Genomic DNA, 17309 nt, shown 5'->3' on the forward strand with positions numbered 1-17309 from the left:
CGAAGTATGTTTAGGTTATGCAACAGGATGCAGCATAGTTTTAGTAAGTGTAAAAGGCAGCAATGATTAGGGAGAAAAAAATTGATAAGTGAAAGTCGAAAGCTCGAGAATATTCCTGCATAGGGTTACTGTACTGCCCTAAAATGGAAAACTGCTTTATCTGCAAAATTTTCGAAATGCCACCCACTGGGCTCGTGAAACACTTGTACACAGGTTACTGCAGTTTCAGAATGATTCTTCAATGCTTTATTTGGGGGGCCCATTTGCAGTATCTGCAAAATCAGTAAGGCAAGGGAAAACTGCAGTATCTACAATTTTTTGGTATTTTTGCAGATAATGCAGGCTTCTGTTTTAGGGTAGTGTATTAAAGAATTTTCGATAGCTGTTTGATTTAACGTGCCAAAAAATATTCTCGCGCCTAATTGGTTTTTTTCTTTCAGGTGTTGATTGCTGTACCACTAAGAAGCTTGTGAATGGTGGAACCCAAGGACTGAACGTCAGTGAGACCCATTGTGACTTCCAGCCTCCAACTACTGGCTATTGAACAGTTCATGAGTACGAACCTAAAAGGAATATAATTTTAAAGGTGAACGAAGTTAACTTTTGTAAGGGACTGCTGGAACAGGTAGAAATGGATGTAGATAGTTTAATAAACTGAATAACATCCTGTAGACTTCTTTCTAACCCCTTGTTAATATTATTGTGGGCATAGCATTACTATCTAATAACATAAAACTGGATGGATTTTGTAGCGTAATACCAAGGAATTATTTTTAATGTGTGGGTGTCAGAATTCAAAATTCCTGGCCGCTCTAATTTGGCATAAACTGCACAGTAATTTGGTATATGGAAGTGAGGTCAAACTAGGAATGAGTGCAAAATTGTCCTAGTCAGGTTACTTATACCACACTTAATGGTGAACGAGGTTTAATGTAAGTTCTCAAAAATGTGGTAATTTGAATATACGAAATCTTGTAGTGGCTTTCAAATTCTTAGTGGATGGTGTAGATAAACTGAATGAACTACCTGTTGACTTATTCTAACCACTGCTGGAAGTAGATGTGCTTGGAACTTTATAAATAATGCTTATATCCTGCACGGATTTTAGTGTAATACTAAGGTATTCTGTACGTGTAGTGGTCTTCAATCCTAGTCTCGAAGCTAAGCAATTTGGTATAAACTGCAGAGTAATTTAGTATGAGGAAGTGACGTCGAACTAGGAATAAGTGTAACAAATTTGTATTGGAAGTCCTAGCTACGTTTATACCTTATATGGTGAACGAGATTTAACGTAATGTAAAAACTCAAAAATAGGGTAATTTGAACATACAAAATCTTGTAGACTCAAATTTTTTGCTGTTGGTTTCACTTTCTGAGAATATGCACGAGTTTAATGTTTAAATGGTTTTAAAGTAATATTTTGTGGCTAGGCAACTTGCTAATTAGCTACACTTAATGACTTCTTTTATAATAAATTTTAGCTAAGTGTTCCAAAAACTGCTGAAAAATTACTTGTAACGAAATATCCAGGTATTGTGGAGGCCAAACAGGTAAATATGCATAGACAAGAACGTGCATAAAGCAGAATGCTTTTTCTGGATATGATTCCTTGGAAGCTGTATCACTGAGTTCAAATTACGGGAGACCTTATTCTGTAATTTTGAACAGCAAGAGGGTTAAAGTTAGGGTAGAAACTGAAAACTTGAACGAGTAAAACAACTTAATACTTTGTAGACTTCTAAAATCCAAGTAAAGGCGTTGCTCTTTCAGTACCAGAGTTTTCAGTGTAAGGTTTCAGGGACTTGAATTTGCAGGCAAAGCTTTTTAATAAAATTTCGTACTAGGTGTCATTTGAACTAACAAAACCTGCTCAATGCAGCGTTATGTGCATGCAGTAGTTGTGAATTAGGTTGTAAGAGAAGTGAGTGCTTTTAGATGGCTGGTCTCAATTGTCAAGTTAAAAACTTTATTCTGGGCATGGTAAGGCCCCAAACTGTCACAAGCAATGGACAATGGTACTATAAAAATTTTAATGTACGGGAATATTTCTGGTCTTCACGGCCATGATTTGAGGCATTATTAAATACTAGTCCTTGAGTATATGCGGCCTACATTACCCCTCACCCAGTTCTGAGTTTTCGGTGGGATGGAGACATGCCAGTGTAGAAAAACCCAACACCACCTTAAATGGTTTTGATTAATAAAATTGTGGGCTGAGCTTGGAGTTTCCATTCCTCTATCTTGTGGTTTAAACCACAGTAAATTACCTGGGTGTCACTGTCCACCTTGGTCTGGTGGTGTACTATTTCTCGACGGAATGGTTACCCAAACGTTGAGGAGTCAAACTACTTAATCCGTTGGTTCTAATGTGGATACTATACCTGTTCTTTTTAGTGTCCTTATGGAAGGCATTTGTACTAATTTTAATTTCCTGAACATTACTAACAGGAATGGCCTCACAGGTGGGTGGGGAGGAAGCCCTGTTTTGGTTAAGCAACATTTTTAACGAGAGCAAAGTTTGGCTTGAGCCTTGTTCTCAAGTTTTCGAGTCCTGTTAATTGGATGGCAAAATGTTCTGACCACTAATATTGAAAGTACAGCTAATGGAGTTCATTTGAAATGCTTCAATCACTTAACGGTTAAGAGTGACAACGCTGCCTAGCGTAAATTGTCTAAATAGCAGTAAGGTCAAAGGCCAAAACCCGGAACATAATTTTACACCTTTATTGGGGTAGTTGTTTCGAGCAGTACTTTGTCTACAAATTAAAATTAAATTATAATTATTTAAAAATTCATAATCACAATAAATTAATATAAAGGTTTTAAAAGATGGCTAATCAAAAAAAAAGCAAAAATAGTTTCACAAAGGAAAGACAAAATCACTAATATACAAACCTGTAAAACGCAGACTAAAAACACAAAAAGTGAGGTTAGGCCCCATTTCTAGCCAAGGAAGGCTTTATCTTGGAGTATAGAACTTCTTAAATTTCGAGGTTTGCAGCAAACTGAGCAGTGGTTAAAACAAAAATCATCAATATGTAAAGGATGACCAGTCTGTACTCGCAGTGTACTCTAATTTGCACAGTAACTAGGTCTTGAAAGATAACCAGTACAAAATGACTTGTTGAGATGTTCAAACCATCTCATCCAGTTGATCTGGTAGTTTTTGTAAGTGGCATCACAACCACTGCACTGCCATTTATAGATCAGATTGGACCGAAGGCTTTTTGGTATGGCGTCTTAAAAAATTATCTAAATTTTGCAAAGAAATATATTTTATATCCAGCTGAGGGTAACCAATGGACAAAATAGAAATTAATTGTTTTTTTAGATAAATAAGCTATGAGTTCCAGTAAAAGTTAAATGTAAATAAATAAAGTTTTCTTTATATTAGCAGTAGTTTCTGGCTTGTTTGTTTACAAATAATTTCGAAAGCTGTTTACCAATATATGTGTTTACGTAATTCGACGGATAACCATTGTTTTTAAAAGTGAAATTAAAGAAATTCCAATTCTTCATGCAAATTCAAAAAGCTAGAACATTTTTATATGCTCTGGTTACTAGTGTAAATATAAAATTCATCTTATATTTCAAAGGTGTAGCTGATTGAAATTTAGGCATAAGATAAATGAAGGTAAACGCTTTCTAAAGACTGAGGTGTGACAAAAGCTATTATCAAGATTTTTACCTGAATATCCAGAAAAAGCAAACAAATGATCATCTTCGATTTCACAAGTAAATTCTATATTAATATGTTTACTATTAAGGTACTCCAAAAAACGAGGAATCTGGTCACGACTCTAAAAAACTAGGAAGGTATCTTGATCGAACATACCTCCTGTACAACAAGGGCTTAAAATCTAAAGGACAATTGTCTAACCATCTTTTTCCTAAAACACATAAATGCAAACAATAAATGATATTATATATAAAGATATATATATATATATATATATATATATATATATATATATATATATATATATATATATATAATGCTGTCAATGATCATATATGTTATTACACAAATAATAATACCAAAAGTTACCTCACATCGACCAGATACTTGAGCTCTGATTAACTCCAACTCCCTTTCATGTTTTGCCTTTCTCTTTTTTCTTCTTCTCGCCTCCTTGCTCTATCTCTTTCTTCTTTTTCTTTTTCTCTTTCTTCTCTTGCTCTATCTCTTTCTTCTTTTTTCTTTATCAGCCTGTATCTGCAGTCTAAGTAAGTTTTCTTCTGACTCTAACACCTTCATTCTACTCCAAAATTCTTCTGAGTCTAAACTCCTAAATTCTGCCTGTACATCACCGTTCTCATTCTCTTGCCTTGCCTTATTTGAGAATTCTATCTCAGCTGCATTCAACAATTCATATACCTCCCCTAACTCTCCATCTACTTTACCAGAGCTTATTAATGCTTTGATTGCGACACACTTAATTTGTGCCTCAATCATATCAAAAGTAACATTAGCCCCACATGTTATTGTTACTTTCAGTCCACTGTCCCTATATTCAGGTGAGATTTTATAACTTTCTGATGGTTGAGCTGCCATAAATTCCTGAACTTCAAACTGAGCCATTTTTCTAGTTTACTCAACAAGAAGGGTTTACAATTCACTATATCATAATAATTATATGGTTATTATCCTATAAAAATATATTCCTAACACCACAGTATAAATCATAAAACCAGAGTGATGTTCTGTTTAGTTCTCCCTAGACGATGGGCATCAATATAATTTAATTTATCCTGGTCTGGCTAACAAATCTTTTGATTTATTGGTCAAAGTGATCAAACCTTTTGTCACGAAGTGATCAAGCACCTGGTTATTACACAAATAATAATACCAAAAGTTACCTCACATCGACCAGATGCTTGAAACCTCACAACAAAGAGTGCGACTGAATCTCTAAAGGTACAATGGTTCCATGAAACTTACTTATCACTTGAGAAAATTAATGTAACTTTATCAAGCTATGGATGAGGCAACAATTATTAAGTTATATCCAGACTAGTGGAATATGGGTTTCACTTCAACCAGCACTGTAACTGTCTCTCTGGTTCTATTTTACCTAGATAAGTCTCAGGTGAACAAACAGATACATCACTTACCTTGTACACATTCATTAATGTCTCTAATTACTGGTGATCAAAATGAAACGCTATGTTTTAAAAACTTTAAACAAACAGGTTTATTTCTAAGTTCAAAAGTTATATGTAAAGTTCACAATCTCAAAAGATTTACCATTAATTGACAACAGAGTAAGATTTAAGTATTTCTTAATCAAGTTTAATTCACAAAACTCTAATTTATTAAAAAAGCAATTTGGTTAGGTAAGAATCAAACTATTAACTATCACTCAAGTATCAAGTATATACCTGATTAACCATTACAAACAATCACCAAAATATTACTGACTGGAATCCACATACACATTCTCCAACATCTCAATAACAGGTAGGCACTAGCAAAATGTTAAGAAATCACCAGCAAAACACAGTAATAATAAAATAATAATAATGTGATAGCACAGACATATAAGAATGCGATATGCAAAAATGAAAATATACAATAATCACCAAAAATTATATAAAGATTATATCAATCTTTATAAAAAGAAAAGTTAGACTGATGCACTAAGACTTATTCAAAATAATAATTCTCTTTTACCAAGAATATCACTTCAAGTCTTAACAATACAAAACTCAGTAATCACCACATTACCTTTTTTAAATTATTACACCATTATATATCATCTTCTCAACACTTGTACAAAATAATATTCCTGATCACCTCTACAAAATTAACACACTCCTGGGGTGAGTTTAACAGAGCTTTTCTGTTATTACAAACAGTGATCCTTCAGTAGATAGAGAGAGAGAGAGAGAGAGAGAGAGAGAGAGAGAGAGAGAGAGAGAGAGAGAGAGAGAGAGAGATGCTTCTCTTAATGGACCCTTCCAGCAGACTGACTGTCTTTGGAAAAGCACTGTGCTTATAACTCTCCAACAGGCCCTTCAGAATACATGATACATAGGGTATGTATACAATACACAAGTATATATACATTCATACATACATGTATAAATACATATACTGAGTTTCAAAGCGCCTGACCTCTTATCTACATGATGGACATTTCCTGTTCAGAGCTAAGCAGAAAAAGATATTTTAAACCAAATTCTTGGGAGACTTACACAGCTGAGCAAACAATGGGAAGCGCTTTTAGACCCAAAACAACTCCACTTATCTCACTGTTCCTCATTCTCTTTCTCAGATTACGAACAGAATAACGATGGGTTAAGCATAAGAACAAATATATAATAGGGAACTCGCCGATTGGGTGACAGCTCATCACGATAATACAAGAGGGTTCTTTTTCTTTAGTGCGAGTTACAAGACACCTGAGTCAATAGGGAAGGCAAGCTCTTTACCCTCTCTCTCCGTAAACAGGATGTGGGGACCTGATAAGAATCCATCGTTCATAATACAATTTCAAATATTAAACAAAGGGAAAAACATTCCATAGTATTGTAAGCTTACATGATATATAACTTATCTGCAAGAAAAAGACATTTTAAAATCACGTCTTCACAATAAATGACGAATCTGCAAGCAAAACATCAAAATTTTCACAAAGACATATAAACACTTATAAAATGGTTATATATATTATAACACCTTATAATATATATATATATATATATATATATATATATATATATATATATATATATATATATATATATATATATATATATATAATATATTTTTGTGTCATGTCAGGATTTTATGTGTGTCTTTCAGTTGGAATAATGGGTGTTCCACTTGGCCATACAGAACGTTTGTAATCTAAAATTACATAAGTTGGTGATCTCTATTTATAACTTTCTACCCAAACAGAATTTATATATCAACCTGGGCAAGTTTTTAACTGACATTGCATATATGATCTTTTGGATATATAGGCTGGTCCCTAAAAAACTTCCCGACTCAGCAATGACCCAATCAACGAGATTTCTACATTTCAATATGTTATCCCTTTGAGTTAAGGTTCCAACTTCTTTGAGACTCATATGCAGCCTATTGGCCTCGCCTTGACTTCAAATAAAAAGACCTGAATTTCTAATCCGACATTGAGTCAGAAAGTGAATCTTTATAAAATGATATTGACTGATTATTCCTATCTTATTCAAGTAGTATATATAAAATATATGCTTCTATTGGGTACTATTGCTGAGTCACCAGTTGAAAATTTAATGCTGGTATACGAAACTTTTTAAGCCAGATAATTATATTATATATGCAGTATATTGTATCAGGTTGGTTACATTCATTTTAGACTTGTAGTCATAATAAAATACACGTCCATATTGCCACCTGTTCACTGCTGGGAAATCAAAATATCATAATAAAAGATCTTAACTAGTAATTATATGATAGAAATTTATTTAGTTAGTGTTGGTACTCATATGACATATTAGTATATTATATATTTATATACCTGTTATATATATATATATATTATATATATATATATATATATATATATATATATATATATATATATATATATATATGATATATATATATATATTTATATATATTATATATAAATTATTATAAATATATTATATATATATATATATATATATATATATATATATATATATATATATATATATATATATAAATATTGCTCAGCATTAATTCATGAATTGAGTTTTCCTTCAGATAATTGAATAAAAAGCTTTGTAACCAATTGTTCACAAGTCAGGTCATATCTATTCAAACACTAAATGCAACAAAAGTCTCTCTTTCTCTCTCTCTCTCTAATCCTCACTCTGACTTCTCTCTCTCTCTCTCTCTCTCTCTATCACAATAATAACAACACAACCCAACCCCCCTCCTTCCTCTCCCCAATCCCCAATCATTATTATTCCTCCCACTTTGTCGTATTTCAAAAAGGGGAACAAAAGCATCCTCAGTGATTAAACAGGGCACAGGATGTATAAATATTCCACCAAAATTAATGAAACCCACGTTATTCCGGACGCCGTCCTCTTCGCCATGAATAAGGCACCAAAATTAAAAATTAAAAATACAAGGAAAATTAAGAATAAGACAAAAGTTTTAACAATAAGTGTATAATTAAAATGAGAATATTGAAAATAGGAGAAAAAGTGGAGAAAAATAAAAAATGAAAAAAATAAAAAGACAAAATAAAAGGAAGGGAAATAAGAAAAGTTAATGAAGAGGAAAATAAAAAAATGAGAAAAATTGAAAAAAGAGGAAAATAAAAAAATATGAGGAAAACTAAGGAAAATACTAAAAATAAGGAAAAAAATAAGCAGAAAATAACAATAAAAAATTGCTTTATGGGACAAATTAAAATCTGAGAAAATTGAAAAACCGAGAAAATTAAAAAAAAAGAGAAAATTTAAAAAGAGAAAACTTAAAAAACTAGAAAGATTACAAATAAGAGAAAATTTAAAAATAGTAGAAAAATATAAACTAAGAGAAAAATTACAAATAAGAAAAATGTTTAAAAATAAGAGGAGAATAAAAAAAAGAAGAATGACAAATAATATGAAAATAAAAAAAAATATATAATTAAGAGAAATTTTAAAAAATAAGAGAAAATAAAATGAGAAAAATACAAAATAAGATAAAAATTAAATATAAGATACAAATAACAAAATAAGAGAAGACATCTAATTTCGTGATTTCCAGATTTTGAGAAAAGAATTTTCAGGCTAAAAAGTCAATCCCTTTAATGGAATGAAAATTGAAAGTATGAGATAATGACAAATACTGAAGCTGCTGTTCTCATTATTTTTGCTATTGCTGTGAATGTCATAAAGCCTCATCAGGTTGGAATTCAGGTTATCTCTTTTTTATTCAAGTGTTTGAAGATACGAAACATAGCAGATTCAAAATAAATAAATGAATATATAAATAAGCAGGGAGTCTCAATTCCAGAGCAGTTAGATTTAAAACAAATAAATAAATAACTAAACATACAAATAAACAGGAGTCTCTGTTTCAGAGCAGTCACTAAAAAAAATAAATAAAATAAAATAAATAAATCAAACAGAATCAATAAAATAAATAAATGAAATTAAATTAAATAAAATAAAATAAATAAATAAATAAAAATAAAATAAATAAATTAAAAAAAAAAATAAATAATATAAACAAATAATTTAATAAATAAAATAAATGAATAAAATAAACATAAATAAAACAAATAAATAAAATAATTAAAAAATAAATAAATAAAATTGAATAAACAAAGTAAATAAATAAAATAAAGTAAATAAAATAAACATAAAATATATACAGAAATAAAATAAATAAAATAAATACATAAAATTAATAAAATAAAATAAAAAAAAAAATAATTAATAAAATAAATAAATAAATAAATAAAATAAAATAAATAAATAAAACAGAACAAATAAATTATATTAAAGAAAATAAAAACAAATAAAATAAAATAAATAAAATAAAAAAAAATAAAATAAATAAATAAAATAAAATAAATAAATAAAATAAATAAATAAAAATTAAATAAATAATTAAAATAAAGAAAATAAAATAAAATATAAATAAAATAAAATAAATAAATAAAATACAATATATAAATTAAAATAAATAAAATAAAAATAAATAAAACAAATAAATAAATAGAATAAAATAAATACAATCATTAAAATAAATAAATTAATAAAATAAATAAATAAGATAAATTCAATAAATAAAATAAATAAATAAAATAAAATAAAATAAATAAATAAATTAAAATAAATCAAAATAAACAAATAAATAAAATAAAGTTAGATAAATAAATAAAATAAATAAATAGAATAATAAATAAATAATTAAATAAAACAAAATAAATAAATAAATAAAAAATAATTAAAAAGAATAAATAAATAAAATAAAATAAATGAATATTATAAAATAAATTAAATAAATAAAAAAATAAATAAAGTAAATAAATTAAATAAAATAAAGAGATAAAATATATTATTACAAAAAATAAATAAAATGAATAATTAACATGAAATAAATTAAATAAAATAAATAAGTAAATAAAATAAAATAAATAAATTATATAAATTAAATAAATTAAATAAATAGATAAAATAAATAAAATAAATAAAGTAAAATAAATAAAATAAATAAATAAAATAAAAATAAATAAAATAAAATAGTAAAATAAATAAAATAAATAAATAAACAAAATAAAATAATATAAAAATAAACAAATATATAAATAAAATACAATAAATAAATTAAACAAATAAAATAAGATAAATAAATAAAATAATAAAATAAAGAAAATAAAAAATAAAAATAAAAATTATATAAATAAAATGAATAAAGTAAATAAAAAAATAAATAACTAAAAAAATAACAAAATAAATAAATAAAATAAAACATAAAATAAATAAATAAATAAATAAATATATAAATAATTAAAATAAAGTAAATTAAATAAATAAAAAAATGAATATAAATAAAATAAAACATAAATAAATAAAATAAATAAACAAATACAATAAAAATAAATAAAATAAAGTAAATAAATAAATAAAATATGTAAACAAAATAAAATAAATAAATAAATAAATAAAGTAAATACATAAATAAATAAAATCACTGAATATAAAATAAATAAAGTAATTAAAATAAATAAACAATAAACAAATAAATAAAACAAATAAATAAATAAAACAAAAATAAAATAATAAGATAAGTAAATAAATAAAATAAATAAGTAAAATAAAATAAATAAAATCAAATAAAATAAATAAATAAAATAAAATACATAAATAAATAAAACAAATAAGATAAATAAAATGAAATAAATAAAACATATAAATAATATAAGATCAATACAATAAAATAAATAAAATATATAAATAATATAAAATAAATATAATGAAATAAAGAAATAAAATATTTATTTATTTATTTATTAAATAATTCTTTATTTTAATTTATTATTTATTTTTTTAAATTTAATTATTTAAATTTACGCATTAATTTATTTATTTATCATTTATTTTTTTATTTAAAAAAAAATTTATAAAAGATTTTTCAGATGTTTAAATAAAAATAAAAATGAAATAATAATAAATAAATAGATAAAAATTAATAATCTTAATAAACAAAAATAAAATAAATAAATAATAAATAAAAACAATTAAAAATCAAATTGATAAAATTAATAAGATAAAATAAAATAAAAAATAAAATACTAATAAAAATGTTAAAAATAAAAATCAAATAAAATTTCATCTATTGGAAAAAGTCTGTCGGAAGATTGGATAAAGTGAAAAACGGATAAATTAAATATATACAAAAAAAGATAAAAATTTGATAAAATGTCGTCTTTGATGAATAAAATGCAAGTAAAATAAATGTGGGTATGAGACAACTAGGCTGTGATCAAACTAAATAAAATAAAATAAATGAAATAGATATTTAAGTCAGCATAAGAAAAGTAAAAGGAAAATAAAATAAATAAATTAGAAATAAATTTACATGTAAAATAAAGTTTTTCTAATGTTTTAATAAAAATAAATAATTAAAATAAGCTAATTGCAGCCTAATTTTACAAATATAAAATAAATAAATAAAATGAAAAGATAAAATTAAACAAATCTTTCAAACTAAATATTAATAAATAAAATAGAGAAAATAAATAAAATAAATAAATAAAATAATATAAATAAATAAATACATAAAAAATAAATAAATACAATAAATAAAATAAATAAATACATAAACTAAATAAAATCAGTAAATTAGTAAATAAACAAATAAATAAAATGCATAAATAAATTAGCTAAAAAAATAAATAAAATAAATAAAATAAAATAATTAATAAAATTAATAAAAAAATAAATTAAATAAACAAATAAATAAAATAAAAGATAAATAAAATAATTAAATAACAAATATCCTTTTAAAATAAATAAAATAAATAACAGCTGTGTGTGTAAATAAATAGAAATAAATAATATATATAGATAAAAATTAATTAATAAAAATAAATATATAAAACAAATAAATATAAAATTAAATAAAATAAATATATACATAAAAATAAGTAAGAAAACAGCATAAATAAACACAAATAAAACAAATACTGTATAGATAAAAAAATTTATTAATATTTGACGACGACTGACTTTGTTATTTTAGTTATTTTAATTTAACATTTTATTTATGTAATTTTTATTTTTATTTTTATTACTAACTTTGACACAGTATTTTATTTATTTATCTTTTATTTTATTTGTTTATTTATTTATTGTATTTATTTATATTTTGACTATTATTTATTTTATTTATTTTACTATTTAATTTATCTATCTAATTATCCAGTTTATTTGTTTATTTAATTATTTAGCTCAGTTATTTATTTATTTATTTCAGTTTAGTTTAGTTTAGTTATTATTCATTGACTATTTAACAATAATATATTTTAATAACTATTCTTTATTTAATTTATTTATTTTTATTTATTTAATTTATTTTATAATTTTCATTTATTTTTATTTTTATTTATTTATTTTTATTTATTAATTATTTATTCCTGTTCTTACCTGAGCCACCATCAGACTTTCTGACTTGGATTTAGTCATTTTCTCTTCGGCAAAAGTTATTCAGGGAGAGAATTTGTGGAAGCCCAGACAATCATCCGTTTATTTTTCTGATGTGTGGTCATTTTAGGTATCAAATTGCAAATGTCCTTCTTCTTGACTCAGAACATCGAGTGTCATGTTCATTTTTGTCGTTGGCTTGTTGTGCTTTTGAATGCTGCAGTCTGAAAGCTTTACAATGTAGTTGTACCTCACAATATTCACAGTTGCAGTGTCTGGGAGAAGCAACGCTTCTACTGATCCCTTTCACATAGTCATAATTCTCAGCTTGCAACTCACTCTCATTGGCAATATCACCTCTTGTCAAAATGTCTAGGCAAGATTTACATTTCATTTTTATTTATTGTAGCAGCAATAACCTGCCAGGTAAACTATCACGGGGAGAACATTATTGCATGCTTCAATATTTTGAGGTGTCACAATAATATCAATTTACAATGATATTTTCACTTTCAACAACATTCATTCTCTCCCAACATATCTCTTCAAGATCTTTCAGTTCTACCCTTGTCCCTGAAAATGGTAAAGCCATACTCATAGCGGAAATTCTCCTTATCTTGTTTTCACATTCAAAAATTTGTCTAACTGATATATTATAGTTCCCACCAGCAAGCTGACGATATTCACTAAACCGAGCTTCTTTGTGTCTGAATTTTTCCAGGAAGAATATATAGCATATTAAGTTCTTCTCTACAATATTTTGCTATTTTTAATTGCATATGTAGTATTTTCAATGCATTTGAATGTTTTGAATTCCCTCCCATTTCACTAACCAGTCAAGAATTTCTGGAAGGAAATCATATTTCTTGTTTTCGTTTGCAATATTCATTATTTATTATTTTTTTCCTTTAGATATTGATTTCACATTGACAATGGACCACCAAATTATGAAAATTTCGATAAAAGATTTTTACTCCCATTTGAGATTGGGTCAACCGTTATTACAGCGGCTATTTTTACAAAGTTTAAATGTCCCGGCGGAACGGCCTGTACTCTCGGTGGCCATGCTGATACTCCCTCGTTTTCAACATCTCGAACAAATCTTTTAAGTGTTCTTTTATTTTTTAATTTTTTTTTTTTTTGATAGTTTATGCTTCTCTTTGCTGTGTTTATTTGATTTATTGTTTGTTTTTTATTTTGTTTTGCTATATCTTTTTTTCGTTTGGTCATGCCTAAAGAAATCAGACGCACCGTAGTTAGTCTGTATCTGTCGCCTTTTCGAAGTGGAGACCTTACCTTACAGACCTTACAGTTCGTTCGGGTTGCCCCAGGAGGTCCCTCAGTGTGAGGCACCTTTGATGTCTACCAGAGAATTGCTAACGCATCTTCCGGTATATTTTGCATCTTCCAATCTTGGATGTTCTGGGATGCATCCTAGATATTTGTCGAGCTTATTCTTAAATACAGCTACGCTCACTCCTGTTATGTTCCTCAGATGAGCTGGTAGCGCATTGAATAGACGCTGCATTATCGATGCTGGTGCGTGGTGGATTAATGTCCTGTGTGCTTTCCTTAGTTTTCCTGGTATAGTTTTGGGCACTATTAATCTACCTCTGCTTGCTCTTTCTGATATTTTTAGCTCCATGAACGTTTTCGGTAATTCCTTCTATCTGTTTCCATGCTTGGATTACCATGTACCGTTCTCTTCTCCTTTCAAGACTATATAAATTTAAGAATTGTAGTCTTTCCCAGTAGTCAAGGTCCTTAACTTCTTCTATTTTAGCTGTAAATGACCTTTGTACTCTCTCTATTTGTGCAATATCCTTTTGGTAGTGTGGGTACCATATTATATTGCAATATTCAAGTGGACTACGTACGTACGTTTTATAAAGCATAATCATGTGTTCAGCTTTTCTTGTTTTGCAGTGCCGGAACAACATTCCCATTTTTGCTTTGCATTTTGCCAATAGAATTGCTGTTTGATCATTGCATAACATATTCCTGTTCAACATCACACCAGAGAGAGAGAGAGAGAGAGAGAGAGAGAGAGAGAGAGAGAGAGATTCACTTATATGTCTCGACGTCTCCTCATCAAGCCTCGATTCGGTCCCAGAACGATGGACAAAGGAAACATCAGAGCTGATGGAGGATGGTGCTGCCATCACGTTATCGCCTTCGCCAAATCAAACCCGCACCCCCACCCCCATCCTTCTCACTCTCCCTCCCTCCCTCAATCCTCAACCTCCGTACTTTCCGATTTCTTCTGTTGTTGTTGTTGTTGTAAGGTTTGAGTGAGAGCAAAGTAGAGCAAGGGAAAAGATCAATATCAGAATCACGACGCCGATACTCGCGAAAGATGGCTGATGGCTGCCGTAAAATCTGCTCATTTTTATAGATGTATAGATTTGTATACTTGGATGCTTGTGTATGAGAAATATAGAGATAAACAAAAGATAAATATATTTTATCAGATTATTATTATTATTATTATTATTATTATTATTATTATTATTATTATTATTATTATTATTATTATTATTATTATTATTATTATTATTATTATTATTATTATTATTATTATTATTATTATTATTATTATTATTATTATTATTATTATTCAGAAGACGATCCCTATTAACATGGAACAAGCCCCCCCGAGGGGCCGTTGACTTAAAATTGAAGCTTCCAAAGAATATTATGGCGTTCATTTGGAGGAAGTTACAGAGGGTAATAGGAAATACAGAAAGAAGAGATCGCGTATTAGATAAGATAAAAATAAATAAAGAAAATTAATAAATAGGTGGATGAACATGTATATAAATTATTAAAATACAATGATTTTCATTTTCCTAAGTAGGTAATTGGCGTCCTTTCTCAGACCAGCTGTAATTTTTGTAACATTTGATGTTATGTATTCTAGTCATCATCATCATCATTATTATTATTATTATTATTATTATTATTATTATTATTATTATTATTATTATTATTATTGTCGTTGTTGTTGTTGTTACTGCCGCCTCGTAGACGCCGACGGGAAAGGCAACCGGACACAATTGACCAACCTCAAATGTCAAGGTTGGTGGAAGGAAACAGAGGCGGCTCTCTAACTTTGAAGGATGCTCAGGACGCCCCTCGATATCAATCCTCTCCTTCCATTCCTACGGCAGGACCCTTCATCATCCTTCAGCATCCTTCAACATCCCTCGACGACGTATCCTTTGAATAAGGATCATAAGCGAAATCTCTTATATAGGTATAATCTCGTCTTTGGAAGAGAACCCGCGCAGGTATTTTGAAGGACGTGTGTCCCGGAGGATTCTGGGGCAGAAGCTGATGTAATTGTCCCCAGGCCCCTGGAGAAATTGTATTGAAGAGGGGGGGGGGTTGTCTTCTGGTTGCGACTTTCTTTAGATGTTATTTGTTTTGAAATGGGTGGGGGTGAGGGAGGAGGTATTACAGAGGAGTGTCTCAATCATTCCAAATGAGGTTTCCGGGTGGGTTCACGGACGGGAATTTTTATATATTTATTTATTTATTTATATATGTATGTATGTATGTATGTATGTATGTATGTATGTATGTATGTATGTATGTATGTATGTATGTATGTATGTATGTAGTTATTTAGTTAGTTAGTTAGTTAGTTAGTTAGTTAGTTAGTTATTTAGTTATTTATTTATTTATTTATTTATTTATTTAGTTAGTTAGTTAGTTAGTTAGTTAGTTATTTATTTAGTTATTTATTCATTTGGTTATTTATTTATTTATTTAGTTATTTATGTATGTATGTATGTATGTATGTATGTATGTATGTATGTATGTATGTATGTATGTATGTATGTCTGTATGTCTGTATTTAGTTAGTTAGATAGTTATTTTGTTATTTAGTTATTTATTTATTTATTTATTTATTTATTTATTTGGTTGGTTGGTTAGTTATTTAGTTATTTAGTTTGTTATTTAGTTAGTTATGTAGTTATATTTTATATATTTAGTTATTTATTTATTTAGTTATTTATTTAGTAAGTTAGTTAGTTATTTAGTTTAGTTATTTATTTTTTTCATTTTTTACTTAATTTTATATTTATTTTTATTTATTTATTTTTATTTTTTTTTTTTTTTTTTTATTTTTATTTAATTTATTTTATTTTATTTTTATTTTATTAATTTATTTTATTTCTTTATTTCATTTTATTTATTTCATTTATTTATTTATTTTATATTATTTATATATTTTATTTATTTTATTGTATTGATTTTATATTATTTATATGTTTTATTTATTTCATTTTATTTATCTTATTTGTTTTATTTATTTATGTATTTTATTTTATTTATTTATTTTATTTTATTTATTTTATTTTATTTATTAATTTTATTTATTTACTTATCTTATTATTTTATTTTTATTTTATATATTTATTTGTTTTATATATTTGTTTATTATTTATTTATTTATTTTAATTACTTTATTTTATACTCATTGATTTTATTTATTTATGTATTTACTTTATTTTATTTATATATTTATTTATTTTATTTTGTTTACATATTTATTTTATTTTATTTACTTTATTTTATTTATTTTTTATTGTAGTTATTTATTTATTTTATTTTATTTATTAATTTTATTTATTTATTTATTTAATTTATTTTATTTTATTTAGTAATTTTATTTATTTATT

Source organism: Macrobrachium rosenbergii, chromosome 47 (genome assembly GCF_040412425.1).
Source record: "Macrobrachium rosenbergii isolate ZJJX-2024 chromosome 47, ASM4041242v1, whole genome shotgun sequence".
Taxonomy (NCBI): domain Eukaryota; kingdom Metazoa; phylum Arthropoda; class Malacostraca; order Decapoda; family Palaemonidae; genus Macrobrachium; species Macrobrachium rosenbergii.